Consider the following 27,391-nt stretch of genomic DNA (forward strand, 5'->3'; position numbering starts at 1 on the left):
TGCCAGGAGTAGTTAGATCAGAAATAATTCTAAAAAAAGAACACTTTTTTACAATTTTGTTGCATCAAGGAATCTTAGAAAAAAAAAGTGCCCTTTATACTTCAACTTCAAATGCTTTATTTTAGTCACTGCATGAGGAGGTTAAACTTTACTGAATTAAAAAAGTAAGAAGTCTTCAGGATGGATCAAGTAATTGTGATAACCATAAAGTTACATAGTGATATCAATGTATTACCAATCCTTTGATTAAATTAATTGTAGATTCCTTGGCACTTATAGGTTTTCAGTTGTACAGGTTGATCGAAAATGATGTAACAGAACTCAAGGTTGTTGTACAGTAGATTTACAACAGAACATAACACTTAATCAGTGAAAGAAAATAGTAATGGAGTTAGATAAAGTAGGTTATGATATGTGTCAATAAAATATTGGAAATTCATTGGAACTAGTACTAGCATTGTCGCTGATGTGACATAACTCATGTCAAATCCTATACACCCGTCACCCCTGTGATTGCTAATCTACATTTCTGCCCGGTTTTAAAATATCCATCTTTGTTGTCAAATCATTTTATGGCATTTCCCTGCCCAATCTTGTAAACTCTTTTGGCCGTACAACCCTCTGAGATATCTACACTTCCCTAATTTTGGCTTTTGTGCATCACTAATTTTAATCACTTCACCATCAGCGACCATACTTTTAGCTACTGAATATGTAAGCAAAGGAATTTGATTTATAATTCCCTTCTACACCGTTCTTCTTATTTATGCTACTATTTAAAAACCATGTCTTTGATCAGCTACCATAGTATTTCCTTCTGGGGCTCAATGTCAGATCTTGACGATGTTCCTGTCAAGTGTGTAGACTATTTACAATATCAGAGATGCTATATAAATGCAAGTTCTTGTTGAATCTGCATACTATTGTTGTATCTATCCCAGGACTTTAGACATCAAAGAATACTTTCCAAGACAATATTAATTTGAAGTATGCAATTCAAAATGCTGTTCAATATTTCTCAAGCTTGTTATCTCTATGATCGCTCTATAGCTGTAAGAGGCAATCATAAAGTCAAGATTGGAACATTAAGATGGAGCCATTGAATAATTTCATGCAGCTTGACTTGATGATAATCAGCAAAGTTACAGCCAAGAGTGAAATGAGATTGGGTGAGCTACAGCAAGAAATGTGACTAGTGACTTAAGCAGCTGCTGAAATTCCAAAAATATCAATACAAAGCTGAAAAATGTACAGTAGAATCACTCATACAGTATTGCACGCTATAAGTGCAAGAGACTGAATCCAGAAAGGAAGAGGATAAGAGGAGGGTAAAAGATTTGAAACATGATCCTGCCCTAAAAAGCTTCTTGAAGAATTGCTGTGCAGCCTTATTTTGTGTTGCTGGAAGAGCCCCAACAGCTTGTTGCCAGTCTATTTTTCTGGTGCAGAGAGATGAAAATAAACAATAACTGTCCAGTCTATTTGAAAGTAGTTTTGGAACGTTTGGATTTCATACGTCCAGAAATCAAAATTCAATCTATAAGTATCTGTCACTCTCCTTTGAAGGCTTCTGACTCGTTCACAATTGAACCAAAGTTGGTCCTAAGATTAAGTCTTCAACCTTGAACTGACAAATTCTTTTTCTCCAAAGATGCTACTTGACCTGTTAGATACTTGCAGTCTTGTCCATTTATGTATTCAGTGAGTGCATTATTTTATTCTCAATTATATTATGTGTATTAATGTTGCTCATTTATTCTATCATTTTGGTTTCAAACAATTGAGTAAGCATTCTTAAGCCTTTAACACTGGCTCACCAGATCTAACATAGCTAACTATGGGAAATTGAACTTTTCTAAAGGAAAGGGTTTTTGCAAATTGTGCAAATTGATGTTTGGCTTCTTAAGGTGCATGATTTCAATGTGACAGGATGTGGTGTGAAAATCCATCTGAGAAAACATCAAACTGATTGCTGACAGACATAATTTACACTGACACGATTGCTTCAAACTGAACCCCAGTCAATTTTGCATTAAATGTTTTAATCTGTTTCAAATGGTGTCACATGGAAAGTTCTTCTGAAACCATTTGAAACTACTTACATTACTAGGATCTAGCAAACGGTGTGGTCATGCTATCACTGTAGCTGAGCCTTCTATTGCTCTGCAATTGATCCGGGTGTAAGAACCTAATCACTTTTAAATGTTTCATTACTTCCTCCTTCACTTTTTCACATTGTGATTCTCCATTGTATTACAGTCAATATAGATTTATAAATATAAAGGTGTATATCAATTTAACAGACTTACAGAATATAGATGTTTATATTCTATCATTGACAACAATAAGGGTGCAGCTCAAAATGTCAGAATTTCAAGTAATATGCAATTGCATCATGCTAGCATTTTTAATACAGTGAAATATTCCAACAATGGAGACAACAAGGATTTGCCTTCCCTTCCCAAAGGTGAATTCCTAATCTCAGCTGTGAGTTATAGTAAATAAAAAGATAAACTGAACTCAGCATTTTCTCAGAAGGCTGAAGATTGAACAAATGCGAAGGGGTCAGTGATGCATATGACACATCTCATACATGGCCTCGCCAAATACCAGTGAACAGGCTATAAACCTGCTCCCATTTTCAGGGAAAAGAAAAATAGTAAGGAAAATATTAAAGTGTTTATGAGGAAAACGAATGCAAAAGTTTGCATCAATTTCAATTTGCACTCTACATCTTCTCAAGTCAGGAAAAGATAAGGTACAAACATGCAACATATTCACATATCCAATTTGTTTTGCAGAAAAATAGCCCAGATAAGCCAATTTAAAGAATTTAGCAACTTTTTAAATGTAACTTTGCAATTTTTCTCAAACCTATTGAATTTTGGCGATAGCTTTCAGTGGGGGAATATTTCATATTGTTTCTAAATTCAATGCAAGATAGAAAAGTAACTTGCTCTGCTAATGCAGAGCTGTGTCAGATTGATAGGAGTATCTCCACATTGCACAGTAACCTACTTGATATGCATTGTTTGATACTGCGGCATATCTTAAGTAGAAAGGACTTATTGACAACACCAGTGTCAGTCAATGCACTCTAAGTATTGAACCTTGTTTGCCCTTGGTCCTGTAACAGGTTGCACATCACAGACCTCTCAACACAAGGACTGATTAGGTTTAGAGGAGAGTTGTGATGGTGATGAAATGCCAGAATTGAATGGCATAGGTGAAAAATATTCAATTTTGTTTCTAACGGGCCCATGACCCTGTAACCATCAGTGTACAAGACATTATCATGCAAAAGCTGCCCAACAGTCATTTAGCAATGGAATGTTTCTGTAAAAGCCAGATTATTGACACTACTTACAATGGATGACTACTCAATTTATTGTAAGCAGGAAAGGATAATTAAGTTAATATCTATAAAGTAAATTTATATAGGGATGAGGCTACTGTTAAAAATGAATCTTCTAAGAATCTGATTACTTATTCTGCAATTTCACCATCTAAAGTATTTAAGTATCCATTCTAAATGTTCATGTACATGCTGATTTTGTATCATGCAAACTCATTGTTGTTTCACAAAGTCAAAATATTTATTTACTAAATGTAGACTCTGCCTTAAGAACTAAAAATCATTTTGACATCAGATAAATAATCAATGCCTTCAGTTACTTCTATCAAGCAACTCATTAATACTATCACAAAGTTTAATTATAGAACATAGAGCACAGAACTGTAACGCACAGTCCAGGCCCTTCAGCCCACAATGTTGTGCTGAATTTTTACCCTAATCCTAATGTCTATTTAACCTCCACCCCTAGCTTATACTATCATCCGTATGCCTATCTAATAGCCGCTTAAATGCCCCTAATGAGGCCAACTCCACTACCCTCTTTGGCAATGCATTCCACATCCCTACCACTCTCTGAGTAAAGAACCTACCTCTGACATCTCCCCTATATCTACCTCCACTCACTTTAAAACTATGCCCCTTTGTAATAGCTACCGCCACCAATGGAAAAAGCATCTGGCTACCCACTCTGTCTATACCTCTGATCATTTGTACATCTCTATCAAGTCACCTCTCATCCTTTGTCACTCTAAAGAGAAAAGCCCTAGCTCTGCCAACCTTTCCTTGTAAGACCTTCCCTCCATTCCAGGCAACATCCTGGTAAATCTCCTCTGCACCTTTTCCAACGCTTCCACACCATTCCTGTAATGAGGCGACCAGAACTGGACACAATACTCTAGATGTGGCCGAACCAGGCTTTTATATAGCTGGAGCATAACTTCACAGTGCTTGAACTCGATCCCTGTATTAATGAAAGCTAACACACCATACGCCTTCTGAACAACTCTATCCACCTGGGTGGCAACTTTCACACAACTGTGGACATGAACCCCAAGATCCCTCTGCTCCTCCACACTGCCAAGAATCTTTTCATTAACCTTGTATTCAGCTTTCAAATTTGTCCTTCCAAAATGAATCACCTCACACTTTTCAGGGTTAAACTCCATCTGCCACTTTTCAGTCCAGCTCTGCATCCTATCAATGTCCCTTTGTAACCAGAAAAGCCCTCTGCACTATCTACAACTCGATTCACCTTCATATCGTCTGCGAACTTACTAATCCACCCTTCCACTCCTACATCCAAATCAATCACAAAATAGAAGAGGACCCAGAACACATCCTTGTGGTACATCATTCATAACTGAGCACCATGTTAAATATTTTCCATCCACTACCATCCTTTGTCTACTAAGGGTCAGCCAATTCTGAATCCAATCTGCAACATTTCCCCCTATCCCATGCCTCTTTACATTCTGCATGACCCTACCATGGGGTGCCTTATCAAACACCTTACTTAAACCCATGTGTACCACATCCACTGTTCTACCTTCATCCACTTGGTCACCTCTTCAAAGAATTCAAAAAGTTTGTGAGGCATGATCTACCCCTCACAAATCTATGCTGACTATCACAAATCAAACTGTGCCTATCCAAGTGATCATAAATCCTATCTCTCAGAGCACTTTCCAATAATTTGCCCACTTGAAGCAAGACTAACTGACCTGTAATTTCTGGGGCTATCCTGAATTCCTTTTTTGAACAAGGGAATGACATTTGCCTCTCTCCGATCTTTCAGCACTGTGGACAGGGAGGACGAAAAGATCATCGCCAAAGGCTCTGCAATCTCATCCCTCGCTTCCCATAGAATCCTTGGATAAATCCCATCAGGCCCTAGGGACTTATCTGTCTTCAAGTTCCTCAAAATTCTTAGTACATCTTCCTCACTGATATCCACCTCCTCTCACCAACCAGCATTTTTCACACTTTCCGCCCTACACTAGGTCACTCTCAGTTGCGAATACCAAAGGAAAGCATTCATTAAGGACCTTTCCTATCTCTTTAGGCTCCGTACACAAATTTCCTTTACAATCCTTGATCAGCCCTACCCTTTCTCTGGTCATTCTCTTATTCCTCACGTAAAAAGCCTTGGGGTTTTCCTTGATCCTATCTGCCAAGGTTTTTTCATGCCCCCTTATAGCTCTCCTAAGCCTTTCTTCAGCTCCTTCTTGGCTAACTTGTATCCCTCTAGATCCTTTCCCGATCATTGTTTCCTCAACCTTATATAAGCATCCTTCTTTCTGTTAACCAGTCATTCAATCTCTCGAGAACCAAGGCTCCCTCACTCGACTGCATCTTCCCTGCCTGCAAGGGACAAACATATCAAGCACATGCAGTATGCATTCCTTAAACAATCTCCACATTTCTATCGTGCTCTTCCCTGACAGCATCTGTTCCCATTTTATGTTACCCAGCTCTTGCCTAACCGAATTATAATTACCCTTTTGCCAAATATAAACCTTACCCTGCTGTATGCACCTATCCTTTTCATTGACTATTGTAAAAGTAATAGAGTTATGATTGCTTCCACCAAAATACCAACAGGTCTAACACTTAACCTGGCTCATTGCCAGGCACCAAAAAAACCCCAAAGTGGCCTCTCCTCGTGTTTATCTATCTATGTACTGCGTCAGGAATCCTTCATGAAGACACCGGACAAAATCCATTCTCTCTCAACTATTACAACTAAACAGTTTCCAATCAATATTTGGAAAGTTGAAGTTACCCATGACTAGAACCCTGTGAATTCTGCACCTTTCCAATATCTGCCTCCCAATCCACTCCTCCACTTCTCTGCAACTATTAGGGAGTCTGTAAAAAATTACAAAGTGACTGCTCCTTCCTTGTTCCTGACCTCAACCCAAACTGACTGTGTAGACATATCATTCTCAAAATTATCTTGCCAAGTACTTTTAAGTGTACTCATTTATCTATTTCCTTACCCAAATCAATCAATATCCCTCAAGTGCAGATATAAAACCATTACGGCCAATTTTCCAATCTATTTAACAACACAGATGAAATGAAGCACATTGGTCTGAAAATAAAACAGTTGGCACTTATTACCCATGTCCTTGCCAGTCTCTCAACTGAAAGCCAAAATATTGACCTTGACCACTCACAGCCGCATTCACTTGTTTTCACAATGGAATAAAAGCATAATGCTCATGCTAATCAATTGCTCACACAACATTAAAGTGAGTCAATATTTTAGATGAGAACTGTGTATTAGATCTGAGAATGGGCCAATGTACAGCTGATACTTTTTAAATGTTACAAAGGCACCTGCGTCTACCAGCCTTACAGGCAGCAAGTTCCAGATTCCCACCACCTTCTAGGTGAAAATGTTTTCCCTCACATCTCCTTCAGGTCTCCCTTCCCTTTCCTCAAATCTATGCCCCCTCCACCAAGGGAAAAACTTTCTTCAAATCTCATAATTTCATAGCGCTCAATCTCCTCCGTTCCAAGGAAAATAATTCCAGTCTGTCCAATCTCTCTTCATAACTAAAATTTTCTAGCTGAGACAACATCCTGGTAAATCTCCTCTGCACCCTCTTAAGTACAATCACATACCTCCTACAATGTGGATTTCAGAACTGCACACAATACTGTCTTTGTGGCCTAACCAACATTTTAAACAATTCCAGCATCACTTCCCTGCTCTTGAACTGCATGCCTCAGCTATTAAATGCAGATGTCCCATATGCTTTCTTATTTATTTTATCTTTCTGTTCCGCTATCTTAAGGGACCAATGGATATGCACACCAAGGTCCCTCTGGTTCTCCGTGCTTCCCATGGCCCTACCAGTTATCATGTATTCCCTCATCTTAGAATCCCTATAGTGTGGAAACAGGCCATTCAGCCCACCAAGTCCACACTAATAGAATAACAGAAACCTGAAATAAATCCAGTCTTGTTTATGTGCATCACCACACACTTATCCAAATTGAATTCCCTGTGCCACTGATCAGTCTCCTGGTTGCGAAGGACAGTTTGCTCATGTAAGATGATGGTTAGAAATTCAAGGATAGTTAGATGTAGTCAGGTAAGATCAGTGAAGCTGGTGCTGTCGGATGAGAAAAGGGGTGTTCAATGGATCACTGACTGTAGTTGGATGCTTGGGGCCAGGATCATTGGAGAAATGAGTTGTGTAGTTAAACTGTTAGTCACAGAGGTTTTATACTCATGAGTAATGAGGAACTACCTGAAGTCTCAGACTTGAATTCAGAGTCAGCGACACACTGAGACAGTTGTGGGCAGTGGAGAATTTCATAGCAGAAGGTTAAACCTCCACTGTAAATTCTACATGGTTTAGGGTGGAAGGACTTTCAGAAGGTTCTGATGTGCACTAAGTCATAGATCTGGTCTCTGATGATCTGATATCAAGCCACTAAATTTCTTTAATACATTTTCTTCCTCCTCTCCCTCAACTATGTCTCAGTGTACTCCTCAGTTCGGTAACTGAGGTGGAGGGAGCCCACTCATCAATAGAGCTCCTACTGCTCTGGAAGTTTGGGCAGGTGACCTCGGGGCATTTGTGTCTGGAATGGTCAGATATGCCAAGGAGTTTCTTGCCTGAGGCAAGTTTACCATCCATAGCTTCAACTTCCAAGAGTAGGTGTCAGACAAGATGGAGGTAGAGGACGTGGCCACTTCAGCTGTGTTCTGAGTGGAAACTTTTGAGGCATTTGCATGTGGTTCCTCCTCTGATTGAGTCTGTGGACACTGCCTGTGACGAAGGGACAATATAACTCTGTCAATATTGCACTGAAAGCCTAGCCTGCCCTGACCTGCGGGAGTCAAGTGGCAGGGAGCACTTTACTTCATGGCCTTCTGATTTAGAGACAAGTGGATTACTAATCAAAGCAGATAACTCAATTCATTCCTCAACTTCCTTGAAGTTACAACAAATGTATTTTCCTTAAAAAAAATTGTACAATAACATTTACAGCTTTTAAGAAAAATCACTGTAAATGATAACTACAAGCCTCATTAAATTCTGGACTGTGGCAAACATCCATGTAGAATTCAAGATTTACTTTGACACAGAGGATGTCACAATTTTTCATGAACTTACAATATTTTAATTCCCACATTATCTCCACAGGAGATAAAAATGATGCTAAAAACCATTCATAATCCTGTTCAAAAAAGAACAAAATCAGCTTGCCAATGGTTCTTTTTAGATACCAAGAGCTGGTTCCCCAAATTTACTGATTGGATGATGCAATCAGGATCAAGGTCTTAATGGAAACAATGATAAACTTTCTATTACACTCAAAGTGACTCAAAGCTTTTCAATGTTTTTGTCAGATTTATTTTATCATGCGGTTGCTCATAAATGTAATAATTATGCTGCCACCACATTTTTTATAATAGAAAGCCAATCACAATAACCTACAGTTTTCTGGAATGTTTTTAGCTTCAACTCAAACTGCTAAAGGTCACTGATAAAGTATAAATTCTCGTGTTTCATTTAAATCCCTTGCAGTTTCAGTCAATAGAATAAAACTTGCCCTAAATTTAGCAATCTTGTCTTTAGGGAAAATTGTATTAACTTTTCTAAGAAGGGAGAAATGCAAGTGTTATCTTGGGAAATTGAGTACATCTTTGTGATGTTGAAGTTCAGTTCTATGCAGCACTGTGACAGCATTCAAATTTAATTAGTTCCTTGAAATGAATATCTTAACTGTCATGAGACTATGCCCCTTTAGTCTTGACTATATGATTTTTTTAAAACTTGCAACTGAATGGAACTGTTGCAAATTTCACTGAGCGAAGACAAACTGCTTAAACTTCAACTACTAGGTCGGATTGTAAATGGCGGAAGTGTCGGAGGATAATGCGTTGTATCCGGAGGTTGGTAGGGTGCTGTGTGAGAACGAGGGGGATCCTCTTGGGGCGGTTGTGGCGGGGGCGGGGTGTGAGGGATGTGTTGCGGGAAATACGGGAGACGCGGTCAAGGGCGTTCTCGATCACTGTGGGGGGAAATTGCACTTCCGCCATTTACAATCCGACCCCACCACCCAAGACATTTTCCATCCCCTCCCCTGTCTGCTTTCCGGAGAGGCCACTCTCTCCATGACTCCCTTGTTCGCTCCACACTGCCCTCCAACCCCACCACACCCGGTACCTTCCCCTGCAACCGCAGGAAATGCTACACTTGTCCCCACACCTCCTCCCTCACCCCCATCCCAGGCCCCAAGATGACATTCCACATTAAGCAGAGGTTCACCTGCACATCTGCCAATGTGGTATACTGCATCCACTGTACCCGGTGCGGCTTCCTCTACATTGGGGAAACCAAGCGGAGGCTTGGGGACCGCTTTGCAGAACACCTCCGCTCAGTTCGCAACAAACAACTGCACCTCCCAGTCGCAAACCATTTCCACTCCCCCTCCCATTCTCTAGATGACATATCCATCATGGGCCTCCTGCACTGCCACAATGATGCCACCCGAAGGTTGCAGGAACAGCAACTCATATTCCGCCTGGGAACCCTGCAGCCATATGGTATCAACGTGGACTTCACCAGTTTCAAAATCTCCCCTTCCCCTACTGCATCCCTAAACCAGCCCAGTTCGTCCCCTCCCCCCACTGCACCACACAACCAGCCCAGCTCTTCTCCCCCACCCACTGCATCCCAAAACAAGTCCAACCTGTCTCTGCCTCCCTAACCGGTTCTTCCTCTCACCCATCCCTTCCTCCCACCCCAAGCCGCACCCCCAGCTACCTACTAACCTCATCCCACCTCCTTGACCTGTCCGTCTTCCCTGGACTGACCTATCCCCTCCCTACCTCCCCACCTACACTCTCTCCACCTATCTTCTTTACTCTCCATCTTCGGTCCGCCTCCCCCTCTCTCCCTATTTATTCCAGTTCCCTCTCCCCATCCCCCTCTCTGATGAAGGTTCTAGGCCCGAAACATCAGCTTTTGTGCTCCTGAGATGCTGCTTGGCCTGCTGTGTTCATCCAGCCTCACATTTTATTATCTTGGAATTCTCCAGCATCTGCAGTTCCCATTATCTCTGATACAATTTTAACCTCCTCATTGAGTTAGGTTACGTAGGGCACAGCAAACAATCACTATCCTTGAGACACTGTTCAGTAAGTATCAAAGTGCTCCTCCTGAGCAGCGCTGGAAACAGGAGGACATCTTCAAGTGGTAGGAAAGCAGGGAAGTCCAATCCTGCTGTCATCTTCTGTTCTACAGGCACTGTACCGCGTCCCAAGATATTCCTACTAGTGGTAGATATTGTTGGTGACATCCCTAGTCATGTTTCAATGCTTTCGACATTGGCAATCACTCACCATCAGGGAGACACAGTGCCTTCCATTACTCCTGTTGTGGTACACTGCTTCACTGCGCTGAAGACCCTGAATCGCCTCTATAAGTTCTGTTCAACTCTCTGTAGCTGGAGCCTTCTGAGCCTTAGGTCCCTGGTGCTATTAGTGTCTGTATTCTTTCAACTTCTCCACTGAAGATGCTGCAAAGTTGGGGATTCAGCTGGCCTAACATTTTGCAGGCAAAGTATGAAACTGTGAACAAATTACAGAACAGAGGTATTCGGTTTCCTTCTGAGAACTGGCCCATGCCAACCTAACTTTTGCACCCTTTTTGAGTCGCTCCTATCCCTAACGACATTTTGCTCTTAAGTCACATCAGCACGGTGAGGCCCAGTCTGCACGGCATATGACTGTTTGCCCACTTCCATATTCAGGAATCTACAAGAAATTTGTGGCGTTGAGCATTACAGTGCATTCCATACATGTGGCATATAGCCCACTTGGACTCTTGGTGACCTTCATCATCTCCCTATGACATAGCCCCTTGGAATGAACAGCACTTTTAATACTATCTCCTTAAGTTTCAGATACCAGAGCCTGTTTGGATCATGTATATTAAACCATCCACCGCTGGTATTACTGAAGGGGAGTTGCCCTTCCAGCTCTGCATATGGTTGGGATGTCTGTGCCATATATGGCTGGAGCCTATTGCCTTTATGCTGCAGTGAGTGCCTCATTTCAACACAAAGGCCTTAACTGAGTGTTAGCACAAGCTTTCGTTTTTGGTTACTATTTTGTTTTTTTTTCACTTTTGGCATTGTGCAGGAAGACGTACAAATGATTCTCAAGCCCTGCCCATTTTCTCTGCACGCTCTCAATGAGGCAATTGTTTTTTTTCATGAGCCTGAACAGAATAATGGGTCACGTGCATTTTTCTTTCAAATCCTTCACCCTGAATACTCTCCCTGTCATCTATACTATTCCATTATACATTGTAGGTGGGCTTATTGCCTCCTGACACCTAATGTGTTGTGTTACAATCTCCCCTTTTCATTCTGGCTCAATTCACAAGTTCACTTGAACTTTCTAATTTTTCACCGAGCCCACACCTATCCAGCTGTCCTGGCTCACCCTGAGCCTCACATTTCCTCTTTCTCAACTCACCTGCTCCTTCAACCTCAGCTGTACACCTCAAGATCCTGTTGTGTTCCCCACTCTCATAATGCAACTCCCTCCCTTTCTTATGCCCCTTGCCCCATCACTATCACTCTCTTCTCTGCCTCCCAATTCCTACCACTATGTCCGAAGGTCCTTCTGGCACACCAGGCTGGTAGATCTGAATCCCTTAAAACTACAACTTGGAGACAATGGCAGCATTTAATCTGGTTCCCAATAGTGCACTTCATACGCTGTGTAGCTCAGACAGCCTGCATCCAGAGACTGTAGCCATTTGAGCAAAGAACCATTTGGTTCTGAAGGACCCAGACCACTATAACTCATCTAAGCTTCCAGGTAGATGTCTACTCCTCCAGGTACACACCTCATATGTAAGGTTGAATTTTTTTTTTTGCATCCCATTTTTCTTACTTTTGATCATGGACATAACTTCTACACCCTGAGAAGTTAACAAACACTCAGGATGGCTGACCTGCCTGAAAATTTCTGAGAACTTGCCTTTAACCTCTAAGTAGGAATGTGAATGTTGATCTTCTGTCCAAGTAAGACTGGGAAAATCCAGCTCAAAGAGTCTACGAAGTGATCATATTAAAGAGACCATTCTATTGGACTCTAAATAAGCCTAGTTTAGATGACCAAATATGCCATCTATCTTCCGTGGGCCTCAACTGAGCAGAACTGAATTCATGGTATTTTCCCACGTATTTTGCAAGCCGCCAACCAGAGTGATGGGAAATGTTTGGAAAGCACTTTAAAATTTTCAGAATCATAATGTCACCTTACTTGCATGGATGATTTTGCTTTATTTGCATCTGGGACTATTTTATACCAGCCACAAAGTGGCAAATTTGATTGTGTATTCTATTGGCCTGAGCTAGAGCAGTGACAGATGCCAAGGCCGAGAGAAAGTGATGACTACCTTAAAAAAATTCTGCAGTTTTATCTTGTTTGGCCACCAGAGCCAACAGCTGAAGGGTGCAGTCAATACAAGATGCAAATTGAGAACATCAGATTTTTTGACGGCTCTACAAAATGAGCATATAGCCTCCATGGATAATTTTTCACACTCCATAAATTGCTAACCTTTCAGTCGGGAAGAAGAAAAATGGACTAATCATTATTTTATACATTTTGGTTCCAGGAAATATTCAAGAGTCAGAAGAGCAGAAATAGAGTGAAAACAATTCTGAACAGGTGGAGGATTAGAGTTTAGGCTGATAGTTTAAAGTCAATTTTACTGCCAATGATTTATAAAATAAAACTTTATAACATCAGTTGAAGTGTTCCTGCAGGATTGATATGATAATCAAACTTCTCATACTCAGTAGAATTGCTCAGCTGGTGACTTGATGTTTTACATTTGCAAGAAAATCTCAAGTTGATAGTCTCAAATCTGAGTGTGCTCCCACCCACTGTTCTGGTAAAACTAAATTCCATTCTGAAAAGCAATTTTTTTATGTCATGTGGAAAACAAATTTTAAACCAAATGATAATGCCTCACTCGGCGTAACTAAATCAGTTTGGACTCTTTGGATTTTTAGAATCTTTTTAAACACTTTAAACGTTAAAATTCTTAAAAGGCTGAAGTCCATTATTCATTAATAGATGTTAGAATCAGTCATTAACAGCATCCAATACAGAAACATTCTAGAGTTAGATAAATGTTTATGAGGAATTTTAAAAAGAACTGTTGATAATGGAATAGTGTAGGTTAGATGGACTTCAGATTGGTTTCACAGGTCAGCGCAACATCGAGGGCTGAAGGGCCTGTACTGCGCTGTAATGTTCTATGTTCTATGTTACTATCCTGATTTCTTCAATGAGAAGCCTGCTATAATCGTAAATATTTTACAAATATATGGCATAGTGGAATGAACTATTCATCAATAAAATAAGTTTTCAACAAATCATATAAACTAATCACTTGTTGCTCATAAACAATGACTAAAACACTGCTCTTTTTATTTGTTCATGGGATGTGTACAAGGTCAGCATCTGTTGCCCATTCATTATTGCCCTTGAGAAACTTGCAGTGTGTAATAGTGTTGAACTGTTACAGTTCACATCGTGGGCTCTTGGACCTTAATCCCATGAAAGTGAGGGAATGGCGATACAGTTCTGCTTTGAGATGGTGTGCGTTTTGGAGGAGAACTTGCCCTATCTTTCTAGTTCAAGAAGTTTCATGTTTAGAAAGTGCTATGGCAATAAATATGAATGGATATATGGATGTGCATACTTGTTTAACTGTAATTTGTTTAAAAGCTTGATTTCACAATGTATAAAACTGGGAAATTTCTCAGGTTGATAGTTCAGATTATGTCTGTTTCCTGAGCAGATGTTACGCATGTTTTTATCTAGTCACTCAAACCATACTCACAATGCTCTACTACAACAGCAGGAACCGATTTTTTTTGTGGTGCTTGGGGCTTTTGGTGAAACTGGGGGGGTGGGAAGGGGGCTGGTCATTGATCCTATCGGATGCCATGAATTAAGGTCCGAGTTATGGGCAGCAGGGAGATAGCTTTGCAGCAGAATTGTTTGAAGGAAGCTGAAAAGAATTGAGATTATTAACAAGAACATTACGTCAATTAGCATACCTCTGACTGGAATTAAAAATTGGTCCCTGAATTTATCATGTGGCATACAGAAGTGGCATGCCATCAAAACCCGGACCAATCACAAGTGGCATTTTCCAGTTGAGGCCTCGGTCTCTGAGGGGAAATCTGTCCTTCTGTGACTGCCTTCTATTACAATACAAACATCCACTGAAAGAAGACAGGAGGCCAGTGAATGTGTTAGGACAGTTTACAAATGTTGAGTGGCAACCTGTGCAGGAGGCAGATGGCGCTGCGGAGCTGAGCTATAACGGGGGAAGAGCAGCCCAGGGAAGATGGCGGTCAACAGCTGGACAGTGCATCGAGGGGCAGCTCTGAGTGATGAGGGTGACATCCAAAGTTAGCAACAAAAACAGAAGTTGCTGGAAAAGCTCAGCAGATTTGGCAGTTTCCATGAAGAAAATTCAGTGTTGATGTTTCAGATCAGAAACTAGTTCTGAGGTAGGGTGACCAGACCCAAAAGTTCACTCTGATTTTTCTTCACAGATGCTGCCAGGCCTGAGGAGCTTTTCCAGCAACCTCCGCTTTTGTATCACCTTTACTCAGATTGCCAGTTTTGTTGCCATTAAAGGCCTTCCACTGGTACAGGGTGTAATAAATTACTGACATGTGGCCACCAAACCTCAGTGATCAAGCTTGAAAGCTTCACCAACACAAAGAATATCCACTCCATAAGCATTCAGCTGGTCAGCAACCAACAAAAGTCCAGCCTACAGGTGTATACCCACATTTCTCAGGAAGCATTTCATGCTGCCTATAAGCACTCCCAGTTGTTTGAGCCATTTCCATAGCTCCATAAATGGGCCCCAGGGTCAAGGGACACCGCAGGTCAACCTGGGCCACCACTGAACAGACAATAGACCTACTGAAGATGCAATCCTGTCATCTGCAACATTCAGGAGGACCATTCTGAAAATGACCCAGTGAGCATTCCAGGAATCATTATTCACCACAACCTGATGCTTCAGATGAATAAGACGTTATACCCAAGAATGTGGCAAAAACTCACCTTTCTTCAAATGAGGAGGATGTGGTAGAGGGGGCTAAGCAGGCACGCCAGGACTAGCGCCAGAAGCCAGAGCATTGGCGATGAAGTTGAGTTGGTTTGTGGCAACTGCATTCATTACTGCTTCCATTAGGCATGACGTACCTGAGCAGATTGGTACAAATGTTCCACAGGCCACATCTTCCCTACGTGTAATCCGACATATCACTTTGCAGTGTCCATCAACCGGTATCTCCAAGCCCAGTGCCACATATAGTGAGATAGCCACAAGCCGTCTTCATCCTGAAGAACAGGTAAATCAAAGTCAATATTCCAGTTATTTGGAATCTCCAAAATAGGCCACAAACAGCAATAAGTTTAACAGGGGGTGGGCAAAGCCAAGCGTTAAACCTCCAACTGCCAGATCTCAAGCAGCTGCAGGCAAAGCTCTGGAAAAAAAATGCAATGTGATTAAAAGAGGTTTAGACAGAGTGGGATTAGGAGCGGGTGGTAACAATGGAACTTGATTGTAGAAGAACCTACAGAAGTGCAATGCCAAATGATTCGCCAAACATTTGCAGTTTAGTTACAGGCTATTAAACACAATACTCCTTGGTATCAGGTGACCCTGGCAGCCACATTATACTTACCTGAGGCCCACAGGGCCCTGACAAGCTGAGGGGCTCTTGCACAAGTGTATACTAGAAGCAGCCAAATCACTGCCAGAGGGGTTGAGGAGCTCTGTCCACTTTGGAGCATCTTGAGAGGAGCTCTCATGTATGTCAAACTGCAGCTTCTCCTCCCTCTCAGTGTACAATGGGAACCCGCTCACTGTCTACTGGAGATGGAAGGCCACCAATGCACATAACTCGTCGACAAACAGATGGTATGCAGGTAAGAAAATATTCCCATCAGCCACTGAGTAATTACATTGATTTGGTTCCCCAGATGGTCACCAATCTCTCCATGGAGAAATTAGTATGCTAATATACAAGAGATTTGGCAGAACCCATGGCTTTGGTGGGTAGACTCCCTATCCTTGCATGACCGTACATATCTTATAGCACCTCCATTAGATGTTCCACTGTTCTACATTGCAACACAAGCAAATTGAATGTGCCTGACACTGAAACCCATTATTAGCCAGTATGGGCTCTTAGCAGTAAAGCTGTATCTGTAAGAGAGCACTAGTTTGTTTTCTTCTATTTATTTATTCATGGCATTTGGGTGTTCCCGGATATGTCAGCATTTATTGCCCTGGAGAATGTAGTGGTGAACCATTATCATGAACTGCTGTAGTACTTGTGGTGTAGGGACATCTTCAGTGCTGTTAGGAGCATAGCAACATAGAAACTAGGAACAGAAATAGGGAATTAGGCCCTTGGGGTCTGCTTGCTGTTCAATATGATCATGGCTGATCCTTTATCTCAACACCACACTACACCTTTCTCTCCCTTTCCCTTGATGCATTTAATATTTGAAACTTTATAAATATTTTACATGATGAACTCAGTCATCAGTTTCCACAGCCTGCTGTGGTTGCAAATTCTACAGGCTGACCACCCTTTGAAGAAGTGTTTAATAGTCACAGACCGAAACTGCATAATGCATATCCTGATGCTGTGACTCCAGCCAGAGGAAACACTCTCCCTGCACTTAGGAAGATCTAACTGAGCAGAGCAGACTATCTTTCAATCAGAATTAGACAGATAATTGATTAGGAATGGTTCAGTGGTACACAGGCCAAATGCAGGCAAATGGGACTGGTCTCTTTTAGGAAAGCCTAGTTGGCATGTATGAGTTGGGCCTGTTTCTGTGCTGTATGACTCTATAACTTTAGATCCAGTCTCATATTTCTAAACCTTGGTGAATATGTGCCCAGTTGAACCAAACCAATGGAACTTTAGTTAGGTCACACTTGTAATATTGCATACAATTCTGGTCACCACATTACCAAAAAGGTGTGGTTGCTTTGGAGAGGGTACAGAAAATGTTTACCGAGATTTTGCCTGATATGGGGGACTTTAGCCTTGAAAAAGGTCGGATAGACTGGGTTTGTTTTTGCTGGAAGGTAGGAGGTTGAAGGCCAACTTAATAGAAGTTTATAAAATAATGAATGGCCTGGATAGAGTGAAAAATATGAGGCCTTTTGTCACGATGGAGAAGTCAATTACTCGAGGCCACAGGTTCAAGGTGCGAGAGATGTTTTAAAAAGATGTGCGAGGCATGTTTTTCATACAAAAGGGTGGTGAGTGCCTGGAACACACTGTCAAAGGAAGTGATAGATGTAGATACAACAGCAGCATTCAAGAAGCACCTAGATGAATACATAAAAAAGAAAGGAATAGAGGGGACTGTACAAAATGGTCAGAGGTACAGATACAGTAGACAGTTAGAGACCTTTTCCGAGGATGGAGGTAGCTATTACAAGGGGTCATCATTTTAAAGTGAGTGGAGGTAGATATAGAGGAGGCTGTCAGAGGTAGGCTCTTTACTGAGAGAGTGGTAGGGGCTTGGAATGTATTGCTGGAGTGGGTATTGGAGTCGGCCTCATTAGGGGCATTTAAGCAGCTATTAGATAGGTATGTGGATGATAGTATAAGGTAGGGGTGGAGTTTAAATAGACCTTAGGATTATGGTAAAAGTTCAGCACAACATTGTGGGCCAAAGGGTCTATACTGTGCTCTACAGTTCTGTGCTCTATGTTCTGTGTTCTATGTAAGTGAAGACAGTTTTATTATGGAAGGACAAAATGTGTCAGCACAGGCTTAGAGTGCCAAAGGATTTACTTCTGCGCTATATTGCTTTAGAGTCATTGAGATATACAGCAAGGAAACAGACCCTTCGGTCCAACTCATCCATGCTGACCAGATATCCTAAATGCATCTAGTTCTATTTCCCAGCATTTGGCTCCTATGCCTCTGAACTGTTCCTATTCATACATACATCCAGATGCCTTTTAAATGTTGTAACTGTTCCAGCCTCCACCACTTCCTCTGGAAGCTCATTCCATCCACACACCATCCACCAAATGAAAAATTTGCCCATTAGATCACTTTAAAATCTTTTCCCTCTCAACTTAAAACTATGTCCTCTAGTTTTGGAGTCCCCCACTCCTGGGAAAATACTTTATCTGTTTGCCCTTTCCACGTCCCTCATGATTTAATAAACCTCTACAAAGTCACCCCTCAGCCCTCAACGCTGCAGGGAAAACAGCCCCAGCCTCTTCAGGCTCTCCCTTTGGCTCAAACTCTTCAACTCTGGCAACATCCTTGTAAACCTTCTCTGAATCCTTTCAAGTTTCACAACATCCTTCCTATAGCAGAGAGACCATAATTGCACACAATATTCCAAAAGTGGCCTAACCAATGTCTTGTACAGCCGTAACATGTCCTCCCAACTTCAATATTCAATATACTGACCAAGAAATGCACGCATACCAAACACATTCCTCACTATCCTATTTACCTGCAACTCCGCTTTCAAGTAACTATGAACTTCCACTCCAAGGTCTCTTTGTTCAGCAACACTTCCCAGGACCTTATCATGAAGTATATAAGTCCTGCCCTGATTTGCCTTTCCAAAATGTTGTACCTCACATTTATCTCAACTAAACTCCATCTGCCATTCCTCAGCCCATTGGCCCAACTGATTAAGATCCGATTGTAGTCTGAGGTAGTCTTCTTTGATGTCCACTACATCTCCAATTTTGTATGATCTGCAAACTTACTATCCATACCTCCTATGTTCACATTCAAATCATTTATATAAATGACAAAAAGTGGGGGACTCAGGATCTTTGTGGCACACCGCTGGTCACAGGCCTCCACCATGATCCTCTGTTTTCTACCTTCAGGTCAGTTTTGTATGCAAATGGATTGTTCTCCCTGTATTCCATGTGGTTTAACCTTGCCAACCAGTCTACCATGAGGAGCCTTGTCGAGTGCTTTCCTGAAATCCATATAAAGCACATTCACCGCCTGCCCTCATCAATCTTCTTCATTAATTCTTCAAAAAATTCAATCAAGTTAGTGAGACATGATTTCTCATGCACAAAGCCCATGTTGACCACTCCGAATCAGACCTTGTCTTTCCAAATACAAGTCAATCCTATCCCTCAGGATTCTCTCCAACAACTTGCCCATCATTGATATCAAGCTCACCAGTCTGCAATTCCCTGGTTTTTCGTTAGCACCTTCCTTAAATAGTGGCACCAAATTAACCAACCTTCAGTCTTCCAACATCTCACCAGTGGCTATCAATGATACAAGTATCTGAGCAAGGGGCCCAGCAATCACTTCCCTAGCATCCCATTGTATTCTACTGTACACCTGATCAGATCCTGGGGATTTATCCACCTTTCTGCATTTTAAGACATTCAGCACAGGTGGCACAGAGGCTCAGTGTTGAGCACTGCAAGCTCACAGCGCCAGGGATCTGGGTTCAATTACCGCCTCGGGTGACTGTCCATGTGAAATTTGCACAGCACATTCTCCTTGTGTCTGTGTGGGTTTCCTCCCACAGTCCAAAGATGTGCAGGCTGAGTGAATCGGCCACTCTAAATTTCCCCTAGTGCTCGGGGGTGTGTGGGTTACAGGGGGATGGGTCTGGGTGGGGTGCTTCAAGGGACGATGTGGATTTATTGGGCCAAACAGCCTGTTTCCACACTGTAGGGAATCTAACCTAATCTACCACCTCCTCTCTGTAATATGGGCATTTTTCATGATGTTGTTATTTATTTCCCCACGTTCTCTATCTTCCATATCTTTCTCCATATTAAATACTGATGGAAAATACTTGTTTATTTTCTCCCCCATCTCCAGCAGTTCCACACAGACAGCCCTTGCTGATCTTTAAGGGGACCTATTCTCTCCCTAGTTACCTTTTGCCCTTAATGCATTTGCAGAATCCCTTTGGATTCTCCCTAACCCTATTTGCTAAGGCTATCTCATGTTCCTTTATTGTCCTCCTGATTTCCTTCTTAAGTATACTCCTACTACCTTTATACTCCTCTAGCGATTCACTCGATCTCTGTTGTCTACACCTGACATATGCTTCCTTCTTATTTTTAACAAAACCTCAATTTCTCTATGGCCACCCTGACAGGAACATACTGTCTCTGGACTCTCATTATCTCATTTGAAGGCTTCCCATTTTCCAGTCATATCTCTACCTGTGAATAACCATCCCCAATCAACTTTTGAAATGTCTTGCTTACTGTCATCAAAATTTGCCTCCCTCAAGTTTAGGAACTTTTACATCTGGTCTATCCTTCCCCATCACTACTTTAAAAGTAATAGGATCATGGTCACTGACCACAAAGTGCTCCCCCCTGACACGTCAGTCACCTGTCCTGCCTTATTTCCCAAAGGTAGATCAAGTTTTACACCTTCTTTGTGCATACTGAATCAGAAAATTTTCTTCTATTTACATAAATTCCTCTTCATCCAAGCCCCTAACACAATTGCAGTCCCAGTCTTTGTTTGAAAAGTAAAATTCCCCACCATAACCACCCTATTATACTTATAGATATCTGAGACCTCCTTCAAATTTACCGCTGACTATTGGTAATCTCGCTGACAGTATATTAGTCTCCTTTCAATTCAGGTGCAATCTATCCTTCTTATACAGGCCACTTTTACCCAGAAGACATTCCAACAATCCAAAAATGTGAATCCTTCTCCCCTGTACCAGCTCCTCAGCCATACATTCATCTGCTCTCTCCTATTCCTACCCTCACCAGCTCATGGAACCAGGAATAATCCAAATTTTACTGCGCTTGAGGACCTACTTTTTAAATTCCTGCCTAACCTCCGACATTCCCTCTTCAGAATCTCATCTTTTTTCCTTTTCCCATGTCATTAGTTCCAATGTGTACAATGATCTCCTTTTGGCCCCTCCACATTTTGAGAATATTTTGCACCCTCGCTGACATATCCTTGACCTGGCACAAGGGAGGCAACACACCATCCTGATGTCTTGCTGTGAGCTGCAGAAATGTCTGTTTGTGCCTCTGACTAGAGAGTCTCCTATCGCTATCGACCACTTGGAATCTGACACATCTCTGTACCAGTAACCTGGCTGTCAGTGCTACATTCCTCTGAGAGTCCATCACCCTCTGCATTTTACAAAAGAGTGTACTTGTTTGAGATAGGGATAGCCACGGGAGACTCCTGCACTCCCTACCTCCCTCCCCTACCTTTCCAGGAGGTCGCCTGTCTATTTGACTGTTTCTTTGGTTTAACTCCCTCCCTGCAACTACCTTCCACAACCTCAACTCCTGTAAATTCTTCATTGCCTCGAACTGCCGCTCCAATCAATCCACGCAATCCAATAGGATTTGCAACCAAGCATGCTTCCTGCAGACATAATCATCAGTAACATGGAAACTCTCCCTAATTGCACCAGGAAGAGCACATCATTCTACTGAAGACCTTCCTTGCAGCTGAACAATCTACAGACCCAGAAAATATCACAGTCTGACAGCTTTAAAAACATTGATCCAGGCGAGATTGTGACCTACATTTAATGCTGTTAAAGTTTAATCAAGACACAGGCCTCAATAAAAACACTCAAAAATGAACCCACTCTACTTACTATTGCAGATTGACAAAAACAAGTAAGGTTATACATTAAACCTAGCCACTATCTGCTCTCCTGCTGTGACCTACTCCACCATACAGAGTTTTCTCCAAGGTCTGCTGTGAATTTTGCTGTTTGTTTATTTTTCCTAGAATGAACTCAATGTCCAGAGATATATTTAACAAACATCAAAGGCAGTAATTGTTTGGATTCTCTGCTGGGTCATACAGCAGTGTAGATCTCTTTCTCCACTTGAATCACATCCCATGCAATCACTGCCTTTGTCTCCTTCCCCCTTTTTTAAAGTGCTGTTGTTTTGACCTTTTTTCCACCAATTTCCAAAACAACGCAACAGCTTACAAAACAGTAATTACTGCTCCTAGAATTCGAGGAAATCAGCTCCAATACTGCAAATACTTCAAAAAGGAGCAGCTGTTACACCACAATTTTACCCATCCTCCATCTTGGATTACCCAGAATCTATCTTTAATTTTTTTTTGTTTTTTCAATCTCTCCTTTTATGGTAGATCTGCCATTACAGTATTAGGCTACTGAACCTTCACTGCACTCTTTCGATGGCAAGTATATCTTCTCTTGATTAGGGAGACCAAAACTTCAAACAGCACTGCAGATATGGCCCTGTATAATTGTAGTAAGACATCCCTACTTCTGAACTCAATTCTCTTGTGATGAAGGCCAACATACCATTTGTTTCCCTAATACCTTGGTGCACCTTCTGTTTACTTTCACTGATTGGAGCACAAGAACACACAGGTACCTTTGCACATCCACGTTTTCAAATATATCACCATCTAAATAATACTCTGCCTTTCTGCTTTTCATTCTGAAGTGCATCAAATTCCATTCATTCTCTTTGTACTGTTTAATGATGTAACTGTGTCTTTAGGAGAGATTTGTGCTGTTTCTCTTGCAGAATGTTGTTGCCACAGTGGTATTGGAATGTCTGGGACCGATAGTAGGCAGCATGATGGCTCAGTGAATAGCACTGCTGCCTCACAGCTCCAGGGACCCAGGTTTGATTGCCTGTGTGGGGTTTATGCATTCGCCCCATGTCTGCGTGGGTTTCCTCCAGGTGCCTCGGTTTCATCCCACAGTCTAAAGATATGCAGATAGATTGGCCATGTTAAACTGCCCGCACTGTCCAGGGGTGCACAGGCTAGGTGGGGTAGCTATGGGAAATACAGGGTTACAGGGATGGGGTGGGTTGGGGTAGGTCTAGTTGGGATGTTCTTCAAATGGTCGGTGAGGACCCAATGGGCTGAAGGGCCTGTTTCCACGTAACAGACGTTCAAAAGAAAAGATTCCATGTTCCAAGCCAGCATGGACAGACAGTATAAGTGAAAAAATTAATGCTGATTTGCTAAATGATGAGTGGGAATGATAGATTCTTGGGGAATACCATACGTAGCGATCAAGTGGGAGTAGAAAGAAACTATCGCTTGTGATCATCTGCCTACAGTTAGTTGTGACTGGGACAAGTTGAAAATTGACATCAATGGTTTTGGATGAAGATGTTGTGGTAAATTATGTCAAAGGGTGTAGACGAGTTAAGAAGGTTAAGGAGAGAAAATTCATCATTATCACATTGGATTTAATGGAGAGTTTGATAAGAGTCTTTTCATACTGTGGTAGGGTTTTATTTTTAGGATAATGGAGCTGAAAACATTTTCAAGGACATTAGAGGCTGCAATGAGATTGGAGTTGGGATGTTAATTTGCAGATGTAGTAATGTTGTCATTACAAGGAAAAGGGTGATGGTGGTAGATTAGGCAATAGGGACAGCACCTGAATGAGGCAAAGCCCTTAATGATAATGATTAATATTGGAACTAGGCACAGTGATCAGAATGGGTGGCCCAATCAGTCTGTATAGATACAGATTAGCTACCCACTGCTGATAGACAGGTAACTTGTGCAGATTCTGACACACCTCTGGCCAAGATTCGGCTATTGGCCTAATGCATCTTTGCCAGGAATTTTTTCCCAGTCATACCTTGGAGTCCAAGGGAAGATTCTTGCTAATGTGTCTCCACAAAGATGGCAAGAGGCCCGAAGATTTAATTCAAACAGAGAAAATATTTTTGTTTGAGATAATTAGTGAATGTATCTTTTCAGTGAATAGCATTCTGAATCAAAACTAAAAATACAGAAACAACTACTGGAAATGAATATTATCAATATTTAAAAATGGAGCTAAGCAGAAAAGATCATGTTATCATATAATTTTAACCACAGTGTTTATAATTAAGTTTCATTATGAATAATTAGCTCTTCAAAGATTAAAAGTAGAATCTGCAACATGCAGTTAATACTTATTTTTAAAGAAACAAATACTAGTTGCATCAAACAAAAACAATTTTTGGCTAAATTGGCGAATGTATTTAATTATAACACTAAATCAATTTAAGTAAAAACAAGCAATCAAGCTGAAAAAAATTGCAATTAAAGTTTGAATGGAAAGTATCGTTAGAATGTATTCAGTGTGGTCGATCACTGTTGGAATTAAGTAATGGAATATGCAATGGAAACAAAAACTAAGATGAATACAATATAATAACATATAAAGTAATTTTACTTTGCGCTGACAGAATAATAGCATAATTCCAGTGTACATTAAATATATATTTAATTGGCTACTAGTAGAACTGAAAAAGACAACTGTGAACAGAGTGAAGAGTACTCTGCAAGCTATTATTAGCAGATTTTTAAAAAGTGTATTACTTTTGCTCATTGTGTAACACATCACTTTTTAAGCACTGTGAGATCAAAGGTTTTTCTTTTCTTTGAGAAGGCAGGTATTGATGGTAGATTCGGAGAGAGGGCAAGTACCTGAAAAGAGAGAACACTTAATAACATTAACAAACACAAGGGTCAGGATGAGAAATTGAAAGTCAGTAGTTTATTGGAAAGAGGGTGAGTCAGGAGTACAATCTCCACAATATATTGCAGTAAAGCAACAAGCTTTAGTTGAAAACCAGAAACTCCACTACCTAGAAGGACCAGGACAGTAGGCGCACTAAATAGCAGCCACAACAACGTGCCATTTTGATAATTCTTTGCTTACTTGCTGACCATTGTTTATTTCAATCTTTTCTGTCTTTGAAAAAGAATGTCCTGTATCTGGGAATGGGCAGAGAAGTCATCACAGCGTAAAGTCAAACACAATTTCTTTCGAGGATAAGTAGAGGTGCAGATGGTAATAATTTGTTTATTGGTGTTGCATGAAAGGCAGCAACTTTATGCAAATAGCTCGCTTTGTTGCTCACAACCATACGATCATTATTTTATTAGCATGTACTACAAGTTCTGCTGGAGCATTTGAGCACAGATAGTTGGTGATGAGGTGACATGGGCCATTCTCTACTTAATACATAAGTTTTGAAATGATTTTCTGTAAATTGAGATTGGTTGGCATACCAACCACTCTGGTATACCACAGACTGAAAGTTGCGCTCATCATGTCAACAGTAATCATGCTTCTCCTGGTGCTAGATTGTTGAACTAAAAGAAATTTAGGGAAGTAATCTATCACAAGTCTGAGATATCCCTATTGTTGCTACTTTAATCTAAGGAATGAATGGAATTCTACATGAATGCAAGGGATGATGTATTTAGCATGCCTCAAATGTACTTACAAGTCATTGGATATTCTAATCCATTCCTAGCTAGGGCACAGATTAAAGTGTTTAAAGGTTAATTTAAATTAAATTAAAGATTCAGGTTTAAAGCAAAGGCATTAATCAGCTTACTGTTTTGTTTAATTTTCTTTCTGCTAAATTTATTGTAATATTTAGCAAATAGCTATGTCTTTTTATTGAGACACAAATCTTGTGCCTGGAAATTAATTGTTCGCGAAGTCTGAGATTGTTTATTCAAAAATCCAGTCAGGAGCTATTTGAATGATTATTTTAGGATTTTCAATAGTTTGATTTTTCTGTCTTTTGAATAAAGAGGTAGAAAGGCTAATTTGGTTTGCCTATCTGTCTCCAAGTCACAGCAAGTGTCTCAGTTGACACTGTTTCAGAGATAGTAGGAACTGCAAATGCTGGAGAATCTGAGATAACAAAGTGCGGAGCTGGATGAACACAGCAGGCCAAGCAGCATCAGAGGAGCAGGAAAGTTGATGTTTTGGGCCTCGACCCTTCATCACCATTTCTGAAAAAGGGTCTAGGCCCGAAACGTCAGCCTTCCTGCTCCACTAATGCTGCTTGGCCTGCTGTGTTCATCCAGCTCTGCACCTTGTTATCTCAGTTGACACTGTTAGGTTTAAAGGAGGAGCATATTTCCAGTAACATGTCAGGTGTCAAGTGATTCCCCGATACGACGGAATATGAGATATTTAAGTCTTTGGCACAGCGGTGTTATGAGGAGCGTTCTCTTAAAGGTATACTGACATATGGAGCATGAGCTTTAATAAAACAGTTTGATAATCACCACATTCTGAAATGCTTATAACAATTATAAATCAGCAACAAATACTGGCCTAGCCATTGGCGCACCACACCATATGCTGGCACAAAAATAATTCTATTTCCCAAGAAATAAAGATCAAGTTAAAACAAAATTGGCGTAAAGACATTTTTTTCTTTTTGCTTCTGTTCAATGCTGTGCAATATTAGTATTTCATGACATATTCTCTGGCTTTTTTTTTAAAAAACCAAAAATCAGTCAAGAAATTGGACCAGCTAAGGGATGATGTTCATGTTGTTTGCACCTGACCATGTGGTTATAGGCAACATGATAAATTTGCCCTGGGAGATCATTAAAATGGTTCCAACATGCTGTCAGGCTGCTTGTGTTGTTCATTAACTATTGTCTGTTTGGGGAATGGGAAACCAGATATTTTTGATACCACTGAAAGATGGCCTGTACCACTGAAAGAATCTCAGAATCATAGAATTGTTATTGAACAGAAGGAGCCAATTTACCCCATCATGCCTGTATCATCCCTTAAAATGAGCATCATTACATACTGCCAATCCACTGTTACTTCCCCATACTCCTACACACTATGTTTTTCAAATAATCATCTACAGCCCTCTTAAATGCTTCAATTAAACCTCTTCCACCACATTTCCATGGAATATAATCCACACTATAACAACTCGAAGTGTGTAAAAAAGGTTTCCTCACATTATCCCTATTTCTTTAGAACGTTACTTTAAATCTATGCCCACTCGTTCTTTTGTTACTTTACAAGTAGAAACAGCTTCTCCTCATCAACTCTATCCCGCCTGCTCATAAATTTGAAAACCTTTATCAAATTTTCTCTCAGCCTTAAACAAAATCAGAAATTGATGGAGAAACTCAGCA

The sequence above is a fragment of the Stegostoma tigrinum genome, chromosome 10, assembly GCF_030684315.1.
Source record: "Stegostoma tigrinum isolate sSteTig4 chromosome 10, sSteTig4.hap1, whole genome shotgun sequence".
NCBI lineage: Eukaryota > Metazoa > Chordata > Chondrichthyes > Orectolobiformes > Stegostomatidae > Stegostoma > Stegostoma tigrinum.